Source organism: Aythya fuligula, chromosome 5 (genome assembly GCF_009819795.1).
Source record: "Aythya fuligula isolate bAytFul2 chromosome 5, bAytFul2.pri, whole genome shotgun sequence".
NCBI lineage: Eukaryota > Metazoa > Chordata > Aves > Anseriformes > Anatidae > Aythya > Aythya fuligula.
The window spans coordinates 53,001,550-53,026,196 of NC_045563.1; the positions used below are offsets into that span (position 1 = coordinate 53,001,550).

General features: G+C 38.2%; 1 protein-coding gene across 2 annotated transcripts in view; it reads right to left on the reverse strand.

The window, feature by feature from the left end:
* The window catches only part of FUT8 (fucosyltransferase 8), a 91,120-nt gene extending 66,802 nt beyond the window's left edge, over window positions 1-24,318 (reverse strand). The window contains exons 1-2 of one of the 2 annotated variants that reach the window (XM_032189178.1): window positions 24,243-24,318; window positions 6,951-7,027 (exon numbers count right to left, since the gene is read on the reverse strand). The gene's annotated coding sequence lies outside the window, so the exon portion shown is untranslated. Of the gene's footprint in view, window positions 1-6,946; window positions 7,028-24,242 lie in introns of both variants that reach the window. The other variant, XM_032189177.1, reaches the window with a different exon arrangement.
* Window positions 24,319-24,647: the final 329 nt, after the last annotated feature.

Genomic DNA, 24,647 nt, shown 5'->3' on the forward strand with positions numbered 1-24,647 from the left:
TTGCCATACTGCTGCTACTAGTGACAAATGACAGCACAGCACACACTTGTTTTTGCCACTGTTCCAGCTCCTGTTCACAAAATCTTCCATCAAGAGAGATGTGCAATACAGGTAGCATTCCAGAGCCATCTTTATCACTGCCTAAGATACGATTAATAGATGATTTTACAATGCTCTGTAGAGTACTAATCACAGCATTAAGGAAATTATGAAAACTCAGAGTTCCCACAATTCCATTCATTGCTTTTTAGTGCAAGCTTTTAAAACGTGGAGTTTTCATTTTGTCATCCTTCTCAGTACACAAATCCTTCTCAGATGAGTGTTATGCACATATAACAATAGCATACATAATTTTTCCATATTTACTTGACTTCAATAACTACCAAATCATGCCGAAATGAAGACAAGATAATCAAGGAGAAAGGATGCATGATACAGATGGTGCATAAAAATCACCAACTGCTGCAAGCATTCATGGGCCAGCTGCACAGTGCTGAGTGGTGCTTTTGGGCCTGTGAAAAAAAAAGCACCTAGTTATAAGATCATTCACTGTTACAGTTATAGGACAATGAGCAATCCCCTCACATCCTTCTGACAGAGAAGTTTACATTCATGACAAATACAACTGCCACATAACACCAGTGACAAAGTCATTTGACAACACGGAAAAATGGGACAATCGCCCTCTGGACGTTTGCAATCCCAGGCTACTATCAGTCACCAAATAATCAATTTGGTATGGAAAATGTGAAGTCAATAGCTATCTCCACATATAAAGAGCCATAAAGTACGTGACATCCTGTGCAGCACTGCAATTCATGCAATTCCTGCAATAAAATGAAGGAAAAAGAACATTTTAAGGCAACAGACTTCTAAAATGGGATAGATCATGAGTGAAGAGACATATACCAGTTCTGCTTTCCGAAGCCAGTCTTAAAGACAGAAGAAAAAAGGGGACTTTTCTATGGTTAATAAAAGGAATATCATTAATATTAACACGGTTGGGCAAAAAGTGCAGAATGCATCTTAAAAATAGGACTTCCTGAAAACCAAATAGCATTTTTCCTGGAAATGAATATATTCAATGGCATAATTGCAATGTAAACATTTGTTCTGAAATATTCTACCTTTAGTCTGATAGGTGAAATTCTATAGTGTCTAAGGAGAAGAAAGGAGTGATACTACTACTGCATACAAAGATGAAGCGTGACCTTTGAATATGCATTTAGTTGAAAGCTGGTAATGCCTTGAGAAGAGGATGGGTTTCACAGAAATTAGTATTTCTGTTACACATTGTATTTTACATAGAACATGTGACTAAGGGTAAAATGTTCCCAGTAGTAAGTTGAATTTGGTAAGGGTAAGGCTATGTTGATAAGCTGTTGACAGAGTGGAACATGGTACTGAGAACTGTAACGATATTGCTTTGTAATATTCTGTAACACAGTCATTCCCTCAGCAATCCTATAAGGTCCCATTTCCATCTCCATAGTCAATGACAGTTCTCCTTCCTTTTTTTCTTCCCAAGTGGATGGTCTACTATACATAGTCCTGTTGCACTGCCTCTTAAGGCATCATACCTCATCTTTGCTTGCTGAGCAGCCTTTGTACCAACAGAGAAGCTCAGAAAAATCATTGCCTACGCTATTTCTTCCTTTTTCCTAATCAAAATCCTTTTTTCAGGCAAGTGATACCTCAGCCAAAGGCCACTGATGGAAAGCACAAATTTATTTCATTCGCCACATTAAACAAGAGAGGGGGGGAAAAAGGAGAAGAAGAAAAAAAAAAAGACACAAATACCATTACATTTTTCCTAAAAGAATCTATTTGAATTATATCAGTTTGTTCCAGGAATGGTTTGCCACCACTCTCAAGAGAACTGTATACAGTTACCACAGCTCACAGCTACAAAAAGGCTGCAGGGTGAACCGTTGAGTTGCTGAAGATACAAATGTAGGAATAGCACACTAATGGTTGCCAAAATTTTAGAGGCAGGGGCGATTACAGCTGCTGTATGATTTTGAGGGCAATCATGGCACAGAAAAAGCATCTGCTCAAAACTTTTCTGAAACAGCACAAAAAAGAAAAACAAGAATTGTCTTTCTATTATTCATATTGCCAGTTTACTTTCCAAATCTGGCTTAAAAATCAGTTAGTTTGGCCAACTAATTACTATTTTGCTTTCACAGAGTATTTCAAATCTCCAATGTATTGTATTTTATGGTATTGGTTTCAATATATTTATGTTCACAATTAACCATTTTGGTAATACAAAAAGAGAAATTCTATCTTGTTGCCAGAACACAATAGCTTATGAGCTGTTTCATTGGCTTTTTATGGCCAACCAGGTTTTTAAGATATTTTGAGAGCTAATTCTTTTGTTTCCTTTTCTTATCACATACTCAAAGCTACAGCCAGAACCTGGAGGCTGAGGTTAAGAGCTTCTGCAAGAACAGAAAAGCAACAAATACAAACTACCTCCCTGAATTCACCTTATCCATTTGTCAGGTTTCACGATGGTATCCAAAGTCTCCTTCCTTTCTCTAAGGGTCTGTATTCTCTGGCATGTCTCATTTCAGTGAATTTATTTTCACAGATGTTACTTTGGTACCCTCTTCTCGGTTTTAAAAGATATAAACATCTGCTCACAAGGAAATAATGTTTCTAATAGATTCCAGAGATGGTATGAAACCATTGGCACAGTTTATGTGTCAATCACAAACTCATGTTGTGGAATCTCCATGCTTGTCCAAACAGGACTGGGTCTTGAGCAAGCCATTCTAACTGGAACTGCAATTGAGGGGCTGGACTAAAAGGAAGTCCCTTGCAACCAACATGATTCTGCCATTCGTGCAAGCTGAAAAGATCTGTGCAGTTTACATTACACAGACTGAAGCATAAGGCCTGTAGCAGGAAAAAAAGTTAGCAGACTTTTTCATTTGCAAAACATTCATTTTTATACAGAATTAATCTTTATCATCAAGAGCTGAATACTGAAACTGAGGTAGGCAAAGTTACCACAAGTGTTGTTATTAAGATCAAAATGTTGAACTGGGGGCTTTGCTACAAATACGCATACAGATTTTCTTCGTACTTCAACAAATTGGTTTAAAAAAATATCAAGAATATGTTTAATAAAAAGCCTATTTAAAGTTCCGCCACTTTTACACATTTTTTTTTTTACAGTATGAATGAAGGCTAATTATTCCAGTCACAATGCTTTCTGGAATTCACGTTGAACTATGTATCGATAGGATTAATTTAAAAAGCTTGCAGGGCAGGGGGAGGTATTGTTTATTCAGAATATGTTAATTCTGTCTCCAACATAACTTGACATCCCAGAGACTGATCACTGAAATCCAGTAATCATTGAAACTCAGTTTTTGCATCAGAACCACGCATTTTGTCCAAGGTAAGGCACATATTTTACTACATATATTCCATCTGATTTATACAAGTTAAATGAGAATGATAGATTCCCAGATAAATGGATCAAATAGTTAGTCTATGGTTGGTAACTAGAATACCAGAATAAACGTATTAAATCTCTGAAATGAGATATACTTTCCCAGACTTTGAATGATTCATAGCTCTTTTCTAAACTCCTTCCTACTTTCTACAATTACTTCTGAAGACTAGACCTCAGACCTTACCATTACATGCCCAGCACAGTCCATTAATATTTTACACAGCAATATCACCTCCCCTCTCATCCATCCTACTGTTGTTTTATTCCAAAATATTGTCTCTAATCTGTAAATGCAATCTACGGTGTTAGGCTTGGGAACACACATTTGATCCTACCCAAATACAAATGCTTCAAATAAGCCCAACTTACCAAGCAATTTAACAGTGATCTCTTCCTGTTATTGAACCTACAACTTTTATAGATTTATTTTGAGCCATACATTCTCCCCAAGAGCTAAAAAAGACAATGACAAAGAACCCACACACACTAGGCAGCCTTAAAGGAACCTTCCTGAAGGTGTGAAAGTTCCCTCTTTGCTGACATTTTTTTGGATTCATTAAACAATTTTAATACAGTTAGCATGAATTACAACAAATATCTTCAAGAAAGATCAGTCTGATTAGAAGTTAGTGTCATTGGGATCCATTTCAAATGAATCACCCTGTAAGTAGCAAGGCATTTCATTTTTCTCCTTCCCTTTGGAACTAGGTTATTGGTACATCTCTTCAAAAACAAAACAGGACACCAAAAAAAAAAAAAAAAAAAGCCATGACAAGAGCAAAAATAATTAAATGAAGACCTTTTTAAGTTAACAGGGTTCTACCAGTTTCCAAAGGGTTTATTAGCCACCATCTAAAAATAAAAATATAGACACAATAAAGTACAGAATTATCAGGGTAGTATGATTACATCTTCCTTTAAAAATAAAGAGAGCCAAAGTAACTACAGAATATTTTTATATTGTGGATGTAACCTTGGCATTTATCCACATCTGACAGGAGCATTTTTATCTTTCTCCACTTTTCTAGCTGACAAATACCAAAACAAAGTCACAAAGAACAGGTCGTTGGGAAGGTTTTACAGAATAAATAATTTGGAATGGGTCCAGAAGGTAGATCCAAATATGTTATCACAAAAATAAGTTCAATCCTCATGTTGATGCAAGTTTTCCTCTGTATGTATGATCCAAATGAAAACCACATGCTACATACATATGTAGGTTTCTGACAGACAGACAGACAGACATTTGGCAGGAAAAAGTTACAATCATTCAACTGGTCACATTACCAATTATATTTGACATGTTATTTTTCAGGCACTATAGAAATATTAATTTATAGACAAATAGCATCCACTAGGATAACTTCTCCAATCCTGCCAAATTCACAATTAATGATCTGTATGATCTGAATATACAAATTTAAAATTAGGTGCATTAACGATCAAAAGTCACTTAGACCCTTACATGAAAATGTTTCAGCTAAACCAAAAAAAAAGAAAAAAAAAGCTGAATAAAAAGCCATAGCCATACAGGAACAAAAAAAAAGCTGTAACCCAAGATATAGACCAATTGCTGTGTTATGAAATTATACAACATCGTGTATAAGGGACCAGACAATCCTGATAAGAAATGAGGTTTGCAAGACTCATGCAAGGTGGTACATATTTCTCATTCATTTCCAGGGCCTGGAACACACAGATATTTCACATATGTTTTTGGGGGGAGCAGCAGGGAAAGGAAGTGAGGGAAGGAGAGCGAGTGTATTAATGCTTTTCCAGATATCCACTAAGAGTTTTTAAAAATTATATTCCCCATGTATCATTGTTTCTATTCAGTACTGACAGATCACTCCTACCAACAGCAAGGGCTGGGAAAGATCTGGCAAGATTACTCAGTTCTAGTCTAATGCTATCACAGAGGCTGTATCTGTTCTACTCAAAAGTAAAATCGACTATTTCTTATCTAGTGACTTTGATACAGCCTTTCCACAAACTGCTGGACAGATTACTAACTTGCTGCTGCCTAAAGGGTCAGGTTATGCTCCCACGCTCATTGCTCCTACCTGCATGCGCTCATTTCTTCCTTTTCACCATTTTAACACTTTCTGAAGTCTTATTTGAGCTGATCCAACTCACTAAGCAAAAAAAAAAAAAGTCACCTTTTTCTGGGTTTGTGAGATAAATCAGTTCACAAGCAGGAGTCAGAGACTGAGCAAAATGAAGTGAGAGCTGGGCTCAGGAAATGGAAACAATGTCTTTCAGCAACAGCACTGACAATGGCTAACCCAGTTTCAGGAAACCTAACTGGGTGCTTGGAAAGCTACCTTCATACTCTTTGTTCTGTCCCAGCCGGGAGATCCTCAGAACTATTTATGTCTTTTTTTTTTTTTTTTTAAACCATCCATTAAATTCTTAAGCTATCAAAGTACTTCAAGAGTTATGACTGTATAAATAGATCATAATTCAAAGTACTTTAGCTGTCTTCAGATTAATTCACAATCATTACTGAAGTTGGATGAACAGTAAAAGCATCTCATCTGCAACAAATTTACTTTGAACTAGTTGTCTAATTTGTTTAATTTTGAAAGGTCAAGAAACTTTCACAAACATATCCTTACCATAATTTACAATGTTAATGACACTGATCACAGCAGTCTTTTCTACAGTTGCATCAAAAAAGAATGTCATAACACGCTTGGGTTCTAAGCTCACAACTCAATTCACATTTCAGTGAAGTTTACTTCACTCTCTAATCCATTTTCGAAAAGAAGAGTTACTATTTTAAGATTTATTTTTCATTATTCATCTATTTAAATTAATATTATAGCCCCTGCATAGACTTTTAAAAGCATATGGATATGTAATATTAAGTTTTGAGTACGTGTCACCATTCGAGATAATCTAGCACTGGATTTAGAATATCCCAGAGCACACAACAGTTTCCAGCCACAGTGGCCTAGTTGCTCACGGTTCTCACAGAGAAACCTGAGAGAATCAAGCACATGCCTCCCTTCTACAGAAGTATTGCTTATCTGTGAGAAATGCATGTAATATCTGCAGGTCAGATTGAAGATGAAAGGGCCCAAGAATACTGCCAAATATGGGCTTTACACATAAGGCAGAGGATACATAATGCATCTATCAAAGAATTTCACTTTTCAGAGGGGATAGGAAAAAAGGAAGGAGGAGGAAAACGGGTGCTGTGAGAAAAGGAAGGTGAAACAAGTGTCTGATTGACCCAGTTTAGTCAATAATCTGACATTAAAAAAAATGCATTCTTCATAAAGCGAATCAACAAAACATCTAGTAAAGAACCTGACCTCTCAACTGCAAAGTTTGCTTCTTCCAACTGACATGCATTTACCATCAGAAGGGCAGTTTTCAGTTGTTACTTAAGTAGCACAGCTCTTCATCTAGTTTCTTCACATCTAGCTATTGTCTCAGTGGCAGCAACATCAAAGAGAAAGAAGTACTTACCTACCAGCAATAATTTTTGTTCAAATTGATACTTTCAGGGACTCTTCTTCCTCACTTTCATTTTGAAGCCTAGTTAATTCTCTGAAAATAAAAGAGGAAAAGAAGACCATTAGTTTTTAATCTGTGTTTTCATCCTTTGTCTGCTACATGAAGTATTAAAGAGATTTAAAAAATTGCTCAATTTTACATGATTTGTGATTAGACAACTGACACATAGCACAACTCTCATGAAAACAGAAATTAATACACACGAACAACAACATTTTATATTGTGGTTTAACAAAATAGCAACTGCCTACACTGTTGCCAAAAAAAACAAAGGTTAAGTATAGGCCTTCATTGCGGCTGGGAAACAAATTCAGGAAGTTAGAGGGGAAAAAAAAAAAAACAACAGTGGAGTAATTCTTAGGATATATATAGACAGGCTTTAGAAGAAAAAAAAAAAAAAAAAAGCAAAAAATTATACGACCGAGATCCTAAAACCCAGTGCCAGATGCCAAAAACTAAAATAGGAAACTACTCAAACATTTGCTATGGGGAAAAAATAGGCTCTACCTTTAAACCACATGTAAGAAAACTAAACTGTTCTGTACTACGTACTTATGTTGGTACATAATACACACAGACTGTACATAATAACAATATATTTTAAATAAAATCTTTGTTTTGGGTTATCAAGGCATGGAGTTACTACATCACGGTAGTCTCACTACTCGAATAGTTGTATACCACTGAACTAGGTGTCGATTGCTGGCCATTTAATAGAAAAAGCAATCAAAAGCTGCAAATAGCAGACTTTGCGATAACGTAAATTGGATATTGAAAAAGCTAATTTATGAACTTAACTTCAAGGAAGGGAACAAAATTGCGGAAGTTAGCAAAAAGAAAAATAAATAGGAAACCAATTAGACTAACAATAGTACCAGGAATAGGAGTGAAGAGAAAATGATAAGTGCTTCTGATAACTGTGTTTTACTGCAATGAGGATTCTGCCAAATTAATCTCCTTTTTGATTGAAAGTTATTAAGTGATTTTATATTTCTAAAAGAAATTCAGCAACGGTACTGTCAGATGAACAAGTTGAATGGGCAACTCTAAAGATCTCAAGCAGCAACAGTGATAAAAAACCTCAAAAATAAAAAAGGGCTGAATTTTGTATTTTTTTTCCACTCGTGCAATAAATTATTTAAAATAATCTGCACCTACAATGTCAGAGCCCATGAACTTCCAAAAATGGAATGCCTGGGGGAAACTGAGATGGCCTATTTTCATTTCCATTTGAGATTGATAGTTTCAGTATACTTCAGCTAAGGTGGCACTCAATAAAAATATACGGCTTTTCCCATGATAAAGAATCTCAGAAATCCAAAGCAAAAACACTACAGTTACCCCACATACAAGCAGTAACAACAGGATTTTAGCTTTCCAGTAAAACTCAACTAGTTCTTTTATTGCACCTCTCATCAAATCGGTTACACTGCCCGTGTCACAACAACGGAGAATTGAAGCTATTGGCTAGAGGGCAGTTGGCAAGCCAAGCACAACTGAGTAACAAAGGGGCAATGTTAAAAGTTCATGTAATTAAAAGAATTATTAATAAATATACAAACTGGTGTGTCTATAAGCAATGGAATTACAGGCAGTCCACCAAAAGGCCAGTCATACTAGGCTGGGCACTTCACCACACCCTACGAAAAGCTCCACAAAATTGTCAGCTGCGATATATTAAAAAAGATAAAAACAGACCAGAACAATAAAAGGAAAAATGTATATATTTCGATCTTTTTTCCATACAGACATACGAATCAACATAAAGTAGCTACGTAACAGTTCTTGACAAATGTTGCAGAGAAAAAAAAAAAAAAAAAAAAGTTTCAATGTATTTTATACCTCTGCTCCAAGCAAATATTTCCACAATGTGAGTAACTCCAAAAACACTACAGTGAAATATACTGAGCTGGTTTAACAAGAAGCTGTGCAGCCTAGCTCCACTTAACAGATTCTATCTGTGTGGCAATAACATTTTAACTTGAGTTTTGCAACCACAAGCACTGGTTGTAGAATATTTTTCGTAGCCCATAACCTGCTCAGAGTAAGTTGCAAAGTACCATGCTGTACTAAAGTCGAGGTGTAGAAGGTGAGTAATTTTTTTTCTCCATCCATAAATCTATTACTAAGAGGAAAAAAATTAAACCCTACATTTAAGATCATCATAACTAAAGTAAAGTGACTATCTGCTCCCAGACTTCACTAGGAAACCATGATAAAAAATAGCCAGCCTATTCTGTCATTCAAAAGTTAACAGCTACCCAGAAGCTTACCGTTTGCCAACCTGATATTATTAATACATCCTTGAAAACTGATCTTTATAAATACCCACTACTATTTAAATAATTTTTGCATCTACTGTTCAATCACCTCGGCAAAATTTACAAACATCACTTGATGAATTGGACAGAGGTGCCTTCCAGACAGGTCTGCCCCTGCTCTGTGCACACCTTTTTATAGATAGAGGTCATGAAGAAACCTCACCATAAGAAAACTTCGGTTCTGTGCCTGATCCTGACTTAAATTGGTGGTACATTGTACCTACTTGCTACCTTTTATTAAAATGAATCTATTTATAAAAATATATCCTTATTTTTATAAGAGGTCCCATATTAAGCTTAATCCAATTTCTTGCATTACATGAATACGTTCAAAACAAAAGTCCAAACCACTTTATCAATACTTTTCATGTAATTTGAATGAATTTTAAAAACACGGAAAATTTGAATTCACAACAGCAAGATAACAGAATTCAAGGATGCCAGCTACACCATAGGTCCCTGCAACCACAGAATGTGTTAAATGAAAATAATCTCATCACCTCATGAATACAGAGGAGAGGGAAAAAACAAAACAAAACAAAACAAAACAAAACAAAAAAAACCACTTCTGTCCTCCCTTCTCCATCCTACTGGGGCAAACTCATTTAAATTTGAATGCAGGCACCAGCCCCCCATGCCAGGCCTGAACTATTTTCCCACTAATACAGGAAGAACCAGACACCTCAACTCAAAATCCCTTTGGTCAGTGGCAAATTGCCTCTGCTTCAGAAAAAGATGGATAAAACACCAAATTTAAGCTATGCGCCAAGAAGGAATAAACAAATAAATAAATAAATATTCCTTCCTGTTCCCTGCAGGCTACCAGTGGAAGCCCTGAAGAACAGAATATGTAAAATTGGAAACGTTATGACAAACAACAATCAAATCTTTTCTCAGCTGTGCTATCCCTTCTCCAAAATTTCTGTTTTTCTAGAACTAAAAAATCTCAGATGTACGTCTTTAATTTTTACCTCTGGGATCAACTTTATCATCTTACAGAGTACTACTATGTAATTGTACCAAAGATCATCTTGAACATCTGAGTTTCTCCCTGCTACTATTTTTTCAAGACTAGACTGATTTTCAAACTAGTTTTGTTACTAAGTTTATCCCTTAGATACAGTTATTTTGTGTTATTTCTCTCTCCCATATACTTTCTAACACTCAGCAAAGACTATTGTTATTTCTTTCTAGGCGTCACTTGCCAAATTCTCTTTCATTCTCCTTTAAGAAAGGAAGCTCAACTTTAGCATAATCACACTAAGTTCTTTTCTTTCCTTGATCTTTTGAGACTCAGCCTTTTCTGAGTGTGACTGATCAGAGCTATATACCATGTCCTAAATGCAAATGAAGCAGTGCTTTATTGGCTGGTCCTAACAACCTCTTTTAAATGCTAGAAACCACCTCATGTGGCTTGGAATCACGTTACTGCTGCAGAGCCACATCATCTGAGAAGGAAACAGATCAGGAGCTGGGTCATACCACAGCCATCTCTCTCTGATGAGCAGCCTACTTGTGCCAGGAGCTCTTCTCAGCACTTGACTATGTGAATTTGCAATTTTTTTTTTATTATTTTATTTTATTGAACTTAAACCACTGTTTTTAGTTCCAAACACATAAACCACCTACTAAGTATGATAATCCCATCTCCTTGGCATTTCAGAAGCAGTCAGACCAGCTTTTTAGCAAGGTCACTAACTTGCTCATTTCAGCGTTGGCTCTATTATTTCAAGTAGCTGGCAGGGAAGTGACTAAAATTATGTTAAGAAAAATATTACATAAGAGAATCAATTTATCCCAACAAAATCATTAAAAAAAACAGAACTGCAACATGAGCTACATTGTTACTATGAACATTTTTTTTCCACATTTGGTAAACAAAAACAAGGAAAAAATTATTCCTCCAGTAAACCAAGTGCAGCTCCAAAGAAGTGCTTTCAAGTTTAAAATGACAGAATGTTACTTCAATGGTGAAACACTTATTTAGCTGGAAAAAAAAAAAAAAAAGGAACTTAATTTCTCTTACACCCATCAACCCACCTGTCTGATATCAGCTTTAGCTGCTAACACTAAGTAGGTTTCCTCAAACAAACATGGAAAGAAAATACAACCCAGGGGAACAGAGAGAAAGATAACCTTTATATGGGTAAAATAATCTTTATATAAGTCTAAGATTTCATTACTGCTAAGAGCTAAAGAAAAGCTAGAATATACTGAACCCATAATATTTAAGGATTCAATCCAAAACATCTAACTTATCCTGCAGAGAGGATAAAGGCTCTCAGGAATTAGCTGTTATGCAGCGAAGTGCAAGGGATTCTTTCCGCTGCTCAGTTTGTAGTAAAGGTTCCCCTTTAAACAAGCTGTGACTACTGCAGTTTGAGAAGGACATAAAATTGTTTAACAAAATAATACTGAATCAAACAAGATGCAGATTTGGAAGCATTGTATTCCCCTCCAAGTCCACAAAACAAGCCTAAATGACAAGGCTTTCCTCACTTACATTTTCCCCTTTTCAGGTAGAACTTTGGCACTTCGACTTTTTTCTATGCCAGTGCTGTTTTAATGGCACAAATAATAATTAGGAACTGAGTTCAGTATCAAAGTGCTTATCCTTACTGGAAGAAAACATAAAACAGATGCTCTAAGATATAAAGTCACTTTGAGATACTGAAAATTTCAGACACAATGGTTTCTCAGAGCATAAATATAGAACAGTCAACAAAACCGATATAGTACAGAGCGGTATATAATCAACACATTTCCTTCACAAACATACTTAAGTGCCTAATAACTAAGTTACTGAACAACATCCTCAATATGTGTTTTAAATATTTGTTTTGCATTGGTAAGTCACCCTAAATGAAATAAGGCAACTGGACATTTTATAGTTTTGCTAAGCTCTTTCCGGCTCTCCTCTTTCAAGAGGCATTAGGCCAGTCATTTGACTCATTTTTGCCTTTTACTTCAAAAACTGATGGCTCTCACTGACACATCACGACACGCCCTGAAGGAAGATCTGGGAATACCCCTACCCCTAGATTTTTCACTCTAGGGAGTTTCACGTATGCTGTAGCGGCATTGCTACTACATTACACACTTGCATGTGTAACACAGATTTCGGGAAAATTAGGGAAAAGGCAGGAGGCACTGAACCTCTCTTAGCTCTCTCAAATCCAGGAAAACGTATGTTGTGTTTCATTTCCCCAGAGTTCCACTTCTTCTCAACCATGTGAAGTGCCATCTGTGCTTCCCAGACTGGAAGCTAAAAATCTGCTGTCATTCGTATCACCAATGAGCAAACTAGAGGCAAAGACTTTCTTCTTTAATAAAATAAGAGGGCTTACAAATGCTAACCTAGTTCTCAACTCCAAAGTGAGGAGTGGAAGCATAGTTAAATGATCACAGGGAAGGAAAGACAGCAAACTGCAGACTGTCTTCAGAGTTTTCTTGATCTCTAAACTAATGATAAAACTATGGGGAATAAGACAAGAGCTGGAAATCTCAGAATGTAAACAAAAATATCACTCAATTGACAACATGTTTAGAGGGGTACTACATAAAGTTAGAAGGCACATTTGGCTTAGGAAGGACAGATACAGCTAAAAAGCAAGTAAAGCAAGAAATTTTGTCCTGAATATCTACGGTTTATACCCTTGTTCTGAGATCCAGACCGTAACAGAAGCCAAACATTCTGAAGGTCTCCACATAACGTTAAAATAAGAATGTTACAGCGATGAGGAGCAAAGAAAAAGAAAAATTGCCAAACAAGAAAATTTAAGTGGTTGAGGGAGAGGTGGTTTGTTTCTTTTTCATTATATTTTTCTTCTAGACAGCTAGCAGAATCATTCAAAGCACCAGAGTTAGTATTAATGAACCACAGAATAAGGCTTTCAGGAAGCAGATCATAGACATAGTTGAATTTACTTCTAATTAGTAACTGGGTTGACTATTGGTTTTGTGAAAGCGAACCTAAAAGTCTGCATCAACATAAGAGTGCCTTAAACTTTCCCAGACACTGAAATGCAAATCATTGCGCTAGAACAAGCCCCAAAATACTTTTGATAAAGGCCAACTGCACTCTTCTAAATAACCCTTGGGAACACTCTTAGGGTTATCACATCGCCAGGAAAACTTCCAAGTGGTACTATGCATGCAACTACCTGCTTTGAAAGCCGAGAGATTAACAGAATGAGCAAATCTCATTCCATGCCAGCTGTCCTCAAGACCAGACAATGGTTCACTTTATTAGTGTTGATGCAGCCAAAAGGGATTTGAAATCAAACCAGCTTAAGAAAATAAAATCTAAGTGCAGATAAATCTGGAAGAGTACAAAAAAATAAGAAAAGGGAAAAAGTGCAAAAAAAAAGAGAAGAAGCAACCATCTTCAGAAATCTAACAACCACTCAGAAAGAAGGACAATGAGAAAACTGTCCCTAAACAAAGGCTACTGAAAGAGAAGACCGAAAAAAGCTGTCAGAAAAGCCAAATTAAGAAAGTTTTTAACTGAGAATACAAGCACCATGAAGAATGAATAAATGCTGGCAAAACCCATTGTTTTCAAATAAGGTCAAGAAATTCAGTAAGAAGCCAACCTCTGCTTAAACCTGAGGAAGGAAATTATTTGTGCAGTACAGCCTCATGATTATTTGTTATAGGTTACAGTTATTAGCTTAAAATAGAAGACCTACCCTTTAAAGGAGAAGGGTAGGAAGACAAAGTTTGACAGTGCCAGCAAGAAAAAAAACTCTAAGATGAAAACCAGCAAGCTTCTCAGAGGAAGAAAGTACCATGCAAGCCACTGAAAAACAATAGTGATGTTAAAAATGCAACAAAAAGGAAGATAACTGTAAGACGCACACACACAAAAAAAGGTTTTGTTTGTTTGTTTCTTTTTCAAATTTTGTATTTATGTATAAAAAGGTAGTAGTCCTTGGTATTAATTATAAGGAACTATTTTAAACTGTGGGGTTTGACTCAGCCTATTAAACTTAAGATATTAGGGAGATAGTTATTTTAAAATTAATAAATACACATCTCTACTACCACTACAGAGACCACTACAAACACCAAAGCACGCATTACTTGGGGAAGTAACACGTAAGACAAGTGCCAACAGAACTACTAAGAATCCTTTATTGCATATTAAAACAATTCATACAGTAGCAGATTAAAAGAAAAATAGCATAATATTTTGTGCCACAGAGGTGTTCCCTGTTGCTTCCTGTCTTTTTCTTCCTTTTTAAACAGGTAAGTAATTCAAAGCTGCTCATAGTGAGCCCACAGTTTGATATTGCTATGGAAATTATACCAGGAACTAGTATACATAGTAATATCTCTACATAATGCCATCTTTCACTTTCAGTTTTTCAAACAATAACCAAATAATAATCACAGCACTTTATTCCGAAGTCTATCATCAGACAGCTTCAGTGACTCTACTTTTATTAACTGATTAGTCAAATAGCAGTAAGGTGACATTAACAAGACTGAGGTTAACTCTACTGCTGTGATTCAGAACCATCCCAGCAGCTGTGCACATTTCAAAGATGGTATCAATTTCATATTGCTGCCATTGCTGCTCCATGGGAAGGCTATGAACAGCTGCCAGCAGCGTTCAGCATCCAGGAAGCTGAGAAAAAAGGAAGAGACAACACTACTCCTTCCCTCGGGGCTAGACAGAGCTGCAGCTTCATGTTTATCAGACACATGCTAATAAAAAGGTAGATCCACAAAAAAAGGTTGAGGAGACTATCAGAGCTGAGACTCTATCAATTAAGATCAAAGAAATGGTCAGAGATTTTTAATAAGAGCCTGCTCCACAGAAACCTGAGAGACTTTGTCAAAATTTGTTAGGTAGCTGATGGTGCCCAATAATGAAGGAAGCTGAAAATTTTTATTCAATATAATTCTGTTAGCATGAATATTACACACACACACAAAAAAAATAAAATAAAATAAAATAAAAATCTATGTTTCAGTGCAGCAAAAAAGTACAAACTTTAAGAAGCCTAAACGTTAAGGGAAAAAACATGTACTAAAACTAAGATAGGTTTAATTTCATAGAAGTTTCAGGTCTGTCAAGTTGCTCATTTTTGCACAATCATTTTGTAACATACCTTTTCCTTGAGTGTGCATACCAATAAACAGACTAAACTAGTATGATATTAAGAAGAAACTATAGCTAAATGTATGCATGAAGCTTCCTCCTGAAGTGCTTCTGCTCCTTTCTTATCCTCTTCTTTTACTATCCATTGGGCAATCTTGCATTCCTCTCTTACTCTTTCGATGCTTAATTTTTAATGGAAATTTCTAGAAATTTATACATCTTTCCTATTTAGTGACAAAAAGCAAATATCCCTTTCAAAGTTACATGTTTAGTTTAATCCAGCTGAACTTCATCTTCTTCTCTCTTTCAGTCTGCAGTGTATGAACCTCCACAAGAGTCCTTCATTCACTCCCAAAACAAGTAGGTATCTGTTGCAGTGTAGGTTTCCCTGCACTACCCAATGACTGTGTTACAAGCTACCCTAAGTGACTTGTATTAGAGGACAATCCTGCTTTTATATAGCAAAGAACTTTTTAAATTACACCAATCACCACTGTTTTCCTTCATAACAACTTTTTCTTAGCCATAGATCACCCTTTCCTACAGTAGTCAGGAGGCGCTGACAGAGGCACTAAGACACCAAGGAGGAATACAGAATTACAAAATTGGGTTTTCTGCTAAATCCTAATCCCAAGAAAAAATGGTCTGAAAGAAAAAGGTAGTATATAGAAGAAAACAGGGAAGAATGAAAGAAAAAACACTGAGATGCCATCTTAAGTCTGATGTAAAAGCACATTTTGTAGTAGCTTTTACTATAAGCACAATTTTACAGAGATGCAGTTTGACAACAGCGCTGTCCATCATTGAACTCATTAGTGAGCCTACTGGATAAGGAAGGACAAACCTGTCACTATGCTTCAAAAGTCTGTGTCAGGAAATAGAAAGTCTAAAGCTTAAAAGGGCAAGATAAAAGATAGCAGAGAGACAAAACATCTTGTTGAGGCTCAGGCTGAATCTTCAAGAACCGATGGCTCCTCTTGCCAAGTATCTTTTCACCATGGTACACATGCTGACCAAGTAACTCTTAGCAATTACCCCAATATTATAAATGCCACTAGAAATCACAATGAGAGAAACAATATTCCGTTTCAGATTAAGCAGTCCAGCAGAAACTTTTCACACTGATATGCACTACTAATACACTGCAAAAAGTCTTTATACTGATTTTCCTTAAATACTGCCATACTTGTTTTGTTTTGTTTGTTTTTTTATATTACTTCATGCTAACTGTGCACACCTGGGACTGTTCACCTTCATAACACAGTAACGTCTTCACACAGCACATCTAAGCACAGCTGAAGAATTCTCAGATGGGAATTCACAGTTCACAGCACATTTTTCTCTATAATTACATTTAACCTAGCATAGCAGTAAAAAAAAAAAAAAAAAAAAAAGGCCATAGTCTAAGGGAACCATTGAGCTCTACGTACCCTTCAACACCGAGCAATGGCAGTTAATAAGCACTAAGTTGGTGCAATGTTTTTGAGCAACAACCAAGAAAAGAGCTGTCCAACAGAGCATTCCGTACATTTTCATTCCAAAGCACTTACTATTTCAAAAAGCACAGTTAAAGCTATCATCTCTTCCGATAAGAAATGTCTAAACCAGATAAAGAAATAATCAATCTACCTGTCGTTGCTCCTGCCAGGGAAGTTAAAAAGCTTAAACAACAGTGCTACACATTTGCAAGAGACTTCAGGAGAAAAGCTGCTACCAAAGGTTATCAATCTACAGATCCTCTGTTTATGACTTGGAGGAACACTAGAAAAAACAGAAATGGTGCAGAGTACCATTAAGAGAACAAGCAATGCTTTACTGCGTTAGAAGCCAGGTCAATGGAATACCCCTCCATATGCCCAAAACTGTACTGGTTGAATATGCTTAACCTGCAGGTGCCACTGAATTACACCCACTACTCAAACTTCTCAGCAGGAAACAACAATCTTCATGAACTCCCAGGATACATCTTTGCTGTCTAAAACAGTGTGAACATATTGCAACATTTCATATCAGTGTCAGGAGAAAATATATTTAAATAAACTGTGAAAAAGTGTTTCCATATTTACATTGACTACATAAACATTAAGAGAGTCAGAGGAAGGCTCCTTAGACAAATCTTCATGAGCTCTCAAAACAGCACTCAAACTAATGGGATCCCATTCTGTTTCCTATTTATCACATTTATTTTAAAAAATAACCATGCAATTGGTGTCTTGGTTGACACTTCTGATGGGACACTAAAGCATATCTCCATCCACTAGCTGAGATTTGCAGAAATAAAAAGTTAGACAAATCTACAAAAACAATAAGCCATCAAGATCAATCATTTATTTTTCTAGTTAATTGGTAGAAAGACACAATTAAAATTTTATATGGATGTCTTCATCAACTCAGTATGACTTAGGTGTAAGTCATAATTTTCAAAACATAAACAACTTCCTCAAGTAAAAATACAGAAAGCACTATTATGTCTTCAGATAAATGAACAAGATGCCTTCATTTCAAATATTATGTCCCATCATTCTTCCCTTTGCAAGACAGCATCATGCCTGCAGAAATGCCGTACTGCTCCCTACCATTCCCTACGTTTGGCGATAGCTGTCACTAGCTCGTGAACAATTCACTTGACTACAGCCAAGAGGTCTAACCTAGAATAAAAACTCTTTTACAGTGACTATAGTAAATGACAACATCATAGGAAAATCAAGTCTTATTACATGATAACATTTATCAAATATTTTTTCAACAAGAGTGAACCATAAATGCAAGAAATGCAAATAAAATTCTGTTAGGCATTCAAACCTTTAGCAATTACATGCCAAGAGAGCATTACTCAACAGGGAGAAAAAGAAGATCACCGTACTACATATACTGCAACAGCAAAAACTGTTCATTCTCAACTACACAACCATCTAATGTGTGAATATCCATATGGACTGTCAGGGGAAGTTGCCTAACAAACACCCAGAAGGAGGTTAGATGTCAGCGTAGCTGACATATTTTATACTGTATATTTTGTATATAATATATACATACATGTATATGTAATATATATTTTTCAACTATATTCCATATTTTATCATCATAAATAGAGGCAGGGAGCTAAAGACAAAGGCTCTGGGCAATTTTACTGAAAGCTTGCATTTTTGAAAGAGGTCGTTTGCTTCTTGGTCAACAGAAACCTCTTCATTGACAAAGAGTTTAACAAATAAATTTATGTAATTGAATACACTGATAATGTAGCAAATTTGTTGGGTTTTTGTTGTTGTTGTTGTTTTTAAAAAACAAAACAAAACAAACAAACAAACAAAAACACTAAGTTCTATGAACCAGTCAATAAACAGCATGTCACATCTTTTTGCTTTACTACACACATACACACAAACACCTCCAAAAAATTGAGAAAAATCTCCAAAGAGCTTGAAAAGTGCATTTGTACTCATGAAATCAGATTTAGCATAAAGAGTTATGACACTGTTCAAGTTCTATCTATCCAAATTATAGTAAAGTTCACGATAAGAAATTTAATAAACTAAAGATAAACATTGGGAGGTTCTTGGAATAGAATTCTTAGTTGTTTTACAAAAAACTTATGGAAGAGCAATGCTTTGAAAGAAGAGTCTCACACAGGGCAAGCCAGAATTAGCTTCCATAAGATATTCACGGCAATATTCCAAGGCTTCTAAAAACAGTCTTTACCTTGCAGAATTAATAATGTCATGGTGGTATGCATTGCTATTACCATCTCGCAAAAGAAACTTTCTAGCATTACAGAAAATTATTCACCTTAACACTATAAAGTTATGAAGCAAACAACAGGGTTGGGGATCCAGGGGGGTGTCCCAAGCACTACAGTTTAGCTCATACAAATAACAGAGCAAAAACTTCAGAAAAGGTTTATTCAAAGACTTCCTCAAGTAGTATCTCATACTTCAACAAAAATAAAAAATGACAAAAAAAAATATTCCCAACCTATCATTTAATAGTAGCCACAGACAGCTCTCCTGATTTGCAGATCTGTAGCCTGAAGTCTTAAAACAATTACTGGGCATCTTGCATCTTAGGACTGCTTCTCCTCCTTTATTTGTTCCCCATCCCTGTATGAAAACTTGGAGCAGTAGAGGGAGGTAGGTTAGAAAATAAGAGGAAGAAACGGTAATTATGTGATAGAACTAGTATATCATGTATTGGGGAGTAAGGGGGAGTGAAGGGGCTGAAAATTGGTTGCAACTGATTTAATAGATAGTCTGAAAATCATCACCTTGAAATGATGCATTATGAGCTGCATAATATGAATTAACTTATCTATCATGACAAACGATCCAGAAAGATCACCCGTTTTTAAGGCTACCAGATAATATCCTATAGAAAATTCATTTTTTGTTTTCTTTTAAGTTCTCAAAGGCTTTCCAAGATGACCCATTCTGTGCCAGGTGTCCATATCAAAGCTGAGTTCCTTCAATGTTTTCTTTTTATGTGAAACATATTTTTTTTTCCTCCTTTCCAAAGAAAGCTACAGAAAGCTACCCTTTTGCACTACAAAAGGTTATCTTTTCCTTAAAAAGCGCTTGAAGGTCCACACGCATCTTCCTAAGAGACAGCAAAACGTATATCCTGACACACAAATGATGCTTTTGTCAAGCTCACTGTAACTTTATTGTTATTTTGTTTTGATATGTTACAGCTGAGCCACCTACACATTTTCTCTGTACCGACTGTGTTCCAGCACAAGGCCCCTGGGAGCTAGGCATCGGCAATTTTAGACTGATATGATAACACAGGTTGGAAGAGGCCTCTAGATGTCCCAAGTCCAACCTCCTGCTCAAACTCAAGTCACCTGCAAGATCAGACCAAATTGCTCAGCTTTATTCAGCCGGGTCTTGAAAACTTGTAAGACAGAGACTGCAGAACTTCTCTGAGCAACCACTTCCACAGCATGTAGAGGAAGTTCTCCACCCAGTCTGAGCCTTCTTTACTCCAACTTATGATCACTGACTCTTGAGCTCCCACCATACAGCTAAGAAAAGAGCATTGCTCCATCTCCTCCAAGGTACCAGCAGGTTGTTGTTAAATCCCCCTGGAGCCTCCTCTTCTCCTGCCAAACAAACCCAGATCTCAGCCTCTCCTCACAGGGCAAGTGCTGCAGCTCCCTAGCCCTGGTCCTCCACTGAACTCACTTCAGTTTAATGAATCTTCCCTGTATTGAGGGTCCCAAAACTGGACAAGGTACTGTAGATGTGGGTCTAATGAGCCCCAGTAGAGAGGGATAATCCCTTCCCTCTATCCACTGGCTGTGCTGTTCATACAGCCTGAGATGCCGCCGGCCTTTTCCTGCGGGGGCAGGCAGCTGCTGGCCTACATTCAGCTTGCTGCCCACCAGGACCCTCGGGTCTTTTCAGCAGAGTCACTTCCCAGCTTGCCAGTCCCCCACCTACATCACTGCAGGGTGCCCTTCCTTCCCAGGTACAGGGCTCTGCATCTGCCCTGTCAACTCTAGTTGACACAGTGAACAAAATCTTGAATTTAGGTTGCACAGCAAGGCTGAGATGGGTGAAAAGACTGGTAGGAAGAAATAAAAACTCAGGCGAAAGACCACATGTACAAGGTGCTTTTGCTGTATTAGTGAACAAGATATTTTAAAAAGTACAAATAATACTGTATTATACAAGTACTTGGCTGTATGTGCTGCAAATACTGGCAAGTGTAAGGCTAGTAAGATAGGTATTACACAAAAAGGGAGGGGATTATTATTGTCCTGGAGGATTCAATTTTCTTCTGGTTCCTCACAAGCAAATCCTCTTAATGAAAAAAGGTCTTTCAACGGGCACTCAAAACTTTTGACTTAGTATCTTGGGGCTAACTTTACAGCAGCTCTAGATATTTATACTTGCAGTCTAAATCAACAGACATCAACCTACAAATCAAACAGTAAGATCTTTTGTAGCATACCCATTCACAGATCCCAGTTAAGTGATCTACAAAAAAAAAAAAAAAAAAAAAAAGTAATAAAGAAAAGCCAGGTTATTGTTGGTACCTGGGAGACAGACCTTCATGATAAAGCATTTCGGAGCATGCAGATCATTAAAACACTGATAGATTATTTTGAAAAATCATGTCAAAAGAGCCCTGAATTGGGAGCATGAAGGGACACATAACACATCTCCAGAGAATTCTGTGAAAATGTTTCTAGTGAAATGTGCAGGCACTAGAGACTGAAGGTAATGAAACAGTAGAAGAGAAAATTAACAAGGTACGGTAAGAGAAGCATGTAACAAATAGTGAGGCCACATATTATTTGGGACTAAGATATCATGTTGCTCACTGAACACAGTCTATGCCATTCTACTCCATACACTAAAAGAAACATTGTAAGGGAAAATGCAACATTTAACCAAATATTTACAGGCCAGGCTACAGTTTTACAAGAATCTCTGGCATTTCATGATTTATGAGAGCTTGATCTTGCTACTTCTAACTTTGAAGACGGCTGTTGTTGCATAATAGCAAAACATGCAAGTGATTTTCCTAAAAAACACACACATCATCTGCAGGCTATACTCATCCTATAACAGATGCATATTAATGCAATCACACATAGCGTGCATCATCTGCGTTTGTTTTCCTTATTGTATTAGAAGCATAATCTATGACCAAACAGCAAGCTTTTGAATGAGACCAGAAAAAAATGAAGTCACATTTTGCTTTGACACTAGCTCCCCCTCCAGACCAGCCTAACATTATAGTAATTATTTTTTACTTAAAATTCTGGTTTAACAAGATTTAAATACCTAAGTCCAAAATTTCTTCACCTTGATCCCCTTAAATTTCAATGAACAGACTGATCAGATAAAAAATAATTTTGTACATACATTTTATACTGTGCATAAACTCTAAGACTGGAAAAATCATTCAGTTTAATACAGATAAAGCAGCAATTCTATACAGCTACAGAGAGACAGGAGTGGACTGAAAATTTTACAGGTTAGTCCCATGAACGGTCTGTAATATCTGTAATATATGCAAACTTCCCTGTACAATCAAGCCTCTGTTTGCAGAGTCACAGACGCCAAAACAAAAGGAAGTCACTATGCGGTTTAGTATTACCTTTGCTAATTCACTTTGTATCCCAGCAAGCACTGATAACACTGGTTTTTTTGTGTTCTAATATTAACTAGACCTAATATCTTTTAAGTTGCTCAGCTATTGTTTCTTGTTTTGTTTAGAATTTTGCTGGTTACGGGAGTAAAAGAAAAAGAGAGATACTACTTGCAGCCCGACCTGCTGTGCTTCTCTGTTGTCAAGCGTCCTGGCAGCAACATCACTGAGAAAGTGAATTTGCATGATTTGACATTCCAGGCTGATTCCTACTTCCCTCATTACTGAGCTGTTTCCTCAAAAATATGAATAATTGATTATACTTTGAACCTGAAAAAAGGTTGTCTCATTATGTTTTGTTGGGAAAATATGCAAACTCTGCAATATGATAGGTTGCCAGTTACAGGTACAGATAGGTACGTACCCTACCTAACACGTATATAAAACCCTAACAAGTATCAATAAAAATTTGGTAGTAAGCATATTTGTAATAACTGGAGAAATGGATATTACTGGAAATACATCAAAGTACAGTCATTAATTTATAAGTTCTAATAACTAGCTCTCTTTAATAATGGAAAGAATTATAACAGAGCTTTCTGTAACATTGCCCAAAGCAAGAACCACACAGGCAATGCTGACTTTTTTTTTCAGCTCAGACTTCTCCAAAGTTTTTGATAATTTACACTGGAGAATGACTTAGAACAAAAATTGACTAATGCTAGAAAAGCCAAGGACCTTTTCATGCTTAAACACTCTTTCTGAAGTATTTACTCCATCAGTTTTCAATCAATGCCTGGATAACAAGACACCAAAACGCTGCATTTTGGGGTAGAGGAAGCATGTGTGTGTGTATACACCAGTGTTCACACACACACAGACGCTGTATTTGTCACACAGAAAGTGAAGAATATTCTAAACATTGGTAGTTTCCCACATCCACCCCACATGCGGACGACCACGCTGTGTTCCCGCAGGTTATGCTGCGCACACTGAGGCAGGTGCTGCCCCAAGGAACTCAGCCCTTCAAGCAGCAGCAGCGTCAGCTGATGTCTGTGCCCAGAGGCTGTTTGGTACAACCAGGACCAGGCACGATGCAGCAAACGCCACCGGATAACAGGGTTATGAAGCGAGAGGATGCTCAGGGCGATCGATCAGCAACATTCAGCCCTTTCCTCCGGTCCCTGCCTACTTCTGAGAGCAGAGGCTCGCAGCCTTTGGAGAGCACACACGTGTGACAGACCCGAGCAGGCGTTAAGCACAAACTTGAGGCAAAAAAAAAAAAAAAAAGAAAAAAAACAACACAGAACACCTCACCAGCAACAGACCCCGAGAGCCGAGCAGCGCAAGGAGCCGCGAGCAGCACCCGCCGGCTCCTCACCCCGCACTTCCCCAAGCGGCCCGGGCCGTGAGGCGCGGCCCCGCCGCCCGCAGCCCAGCGGCTCCCCTCAGGCGGCCGCGGCCCCGGGGATGAGGGGACCCGGAGGCCGCCCCCCGCCCCCCGCTCCCCGCTCCCCACCGGGCTCCTCACGGGGCCCGGCCCCGGCCTCCCCGCTCCTCCCGGCGGCCCGGGCCCCTCGCTCAGGTGCGGGAGCCGGGCTCGGGGCTGGGGCCGCCCCCCGCTTTTCCCTCCCCTCACGGCGACCGTTGCTGAGCAGCGGCGGCGGCGGCGCCAGGCCCGGGGGCTCGGCGCCCGCCTCCCGCGACCCCCGCATCCCCTTACCCGAGGGCCGAGGCTGCGGAGAGACGCCGGGGCGAGGAGGAGGAGGAGGAGGAGGAGGAGAGGAGGAGGAGGATGAGGGGCGGGCAGGGGGGTGGGGAAGGGGGGGCAGCGGGGCGCGGAGACGGAAACGCGCAGCCCCAGCCCCGAGCCCCAAGCCCCAGCCCCAGCCGCCGCCGCCGGACTGCGAGACGGGGCGCGAGACGCTGACAGCGCGCGCGCGCGCGCGCGAGCCGAGGGCGGGCAGCGCCCGCGCCTGACAGCGGAGGCGGCGGCGGCGCGCGCCCGGCGGCTCCAGCGCGCGCGCCCCCGCTAGGGTAAAGGAGAAAGGGGGGGGGGGGAGAGGGAGAGGGAGAGAAGGCGGCCTATGGGAGCGCGCGCCGGCCTCCCGCTGCTGCCCCAGCGCTC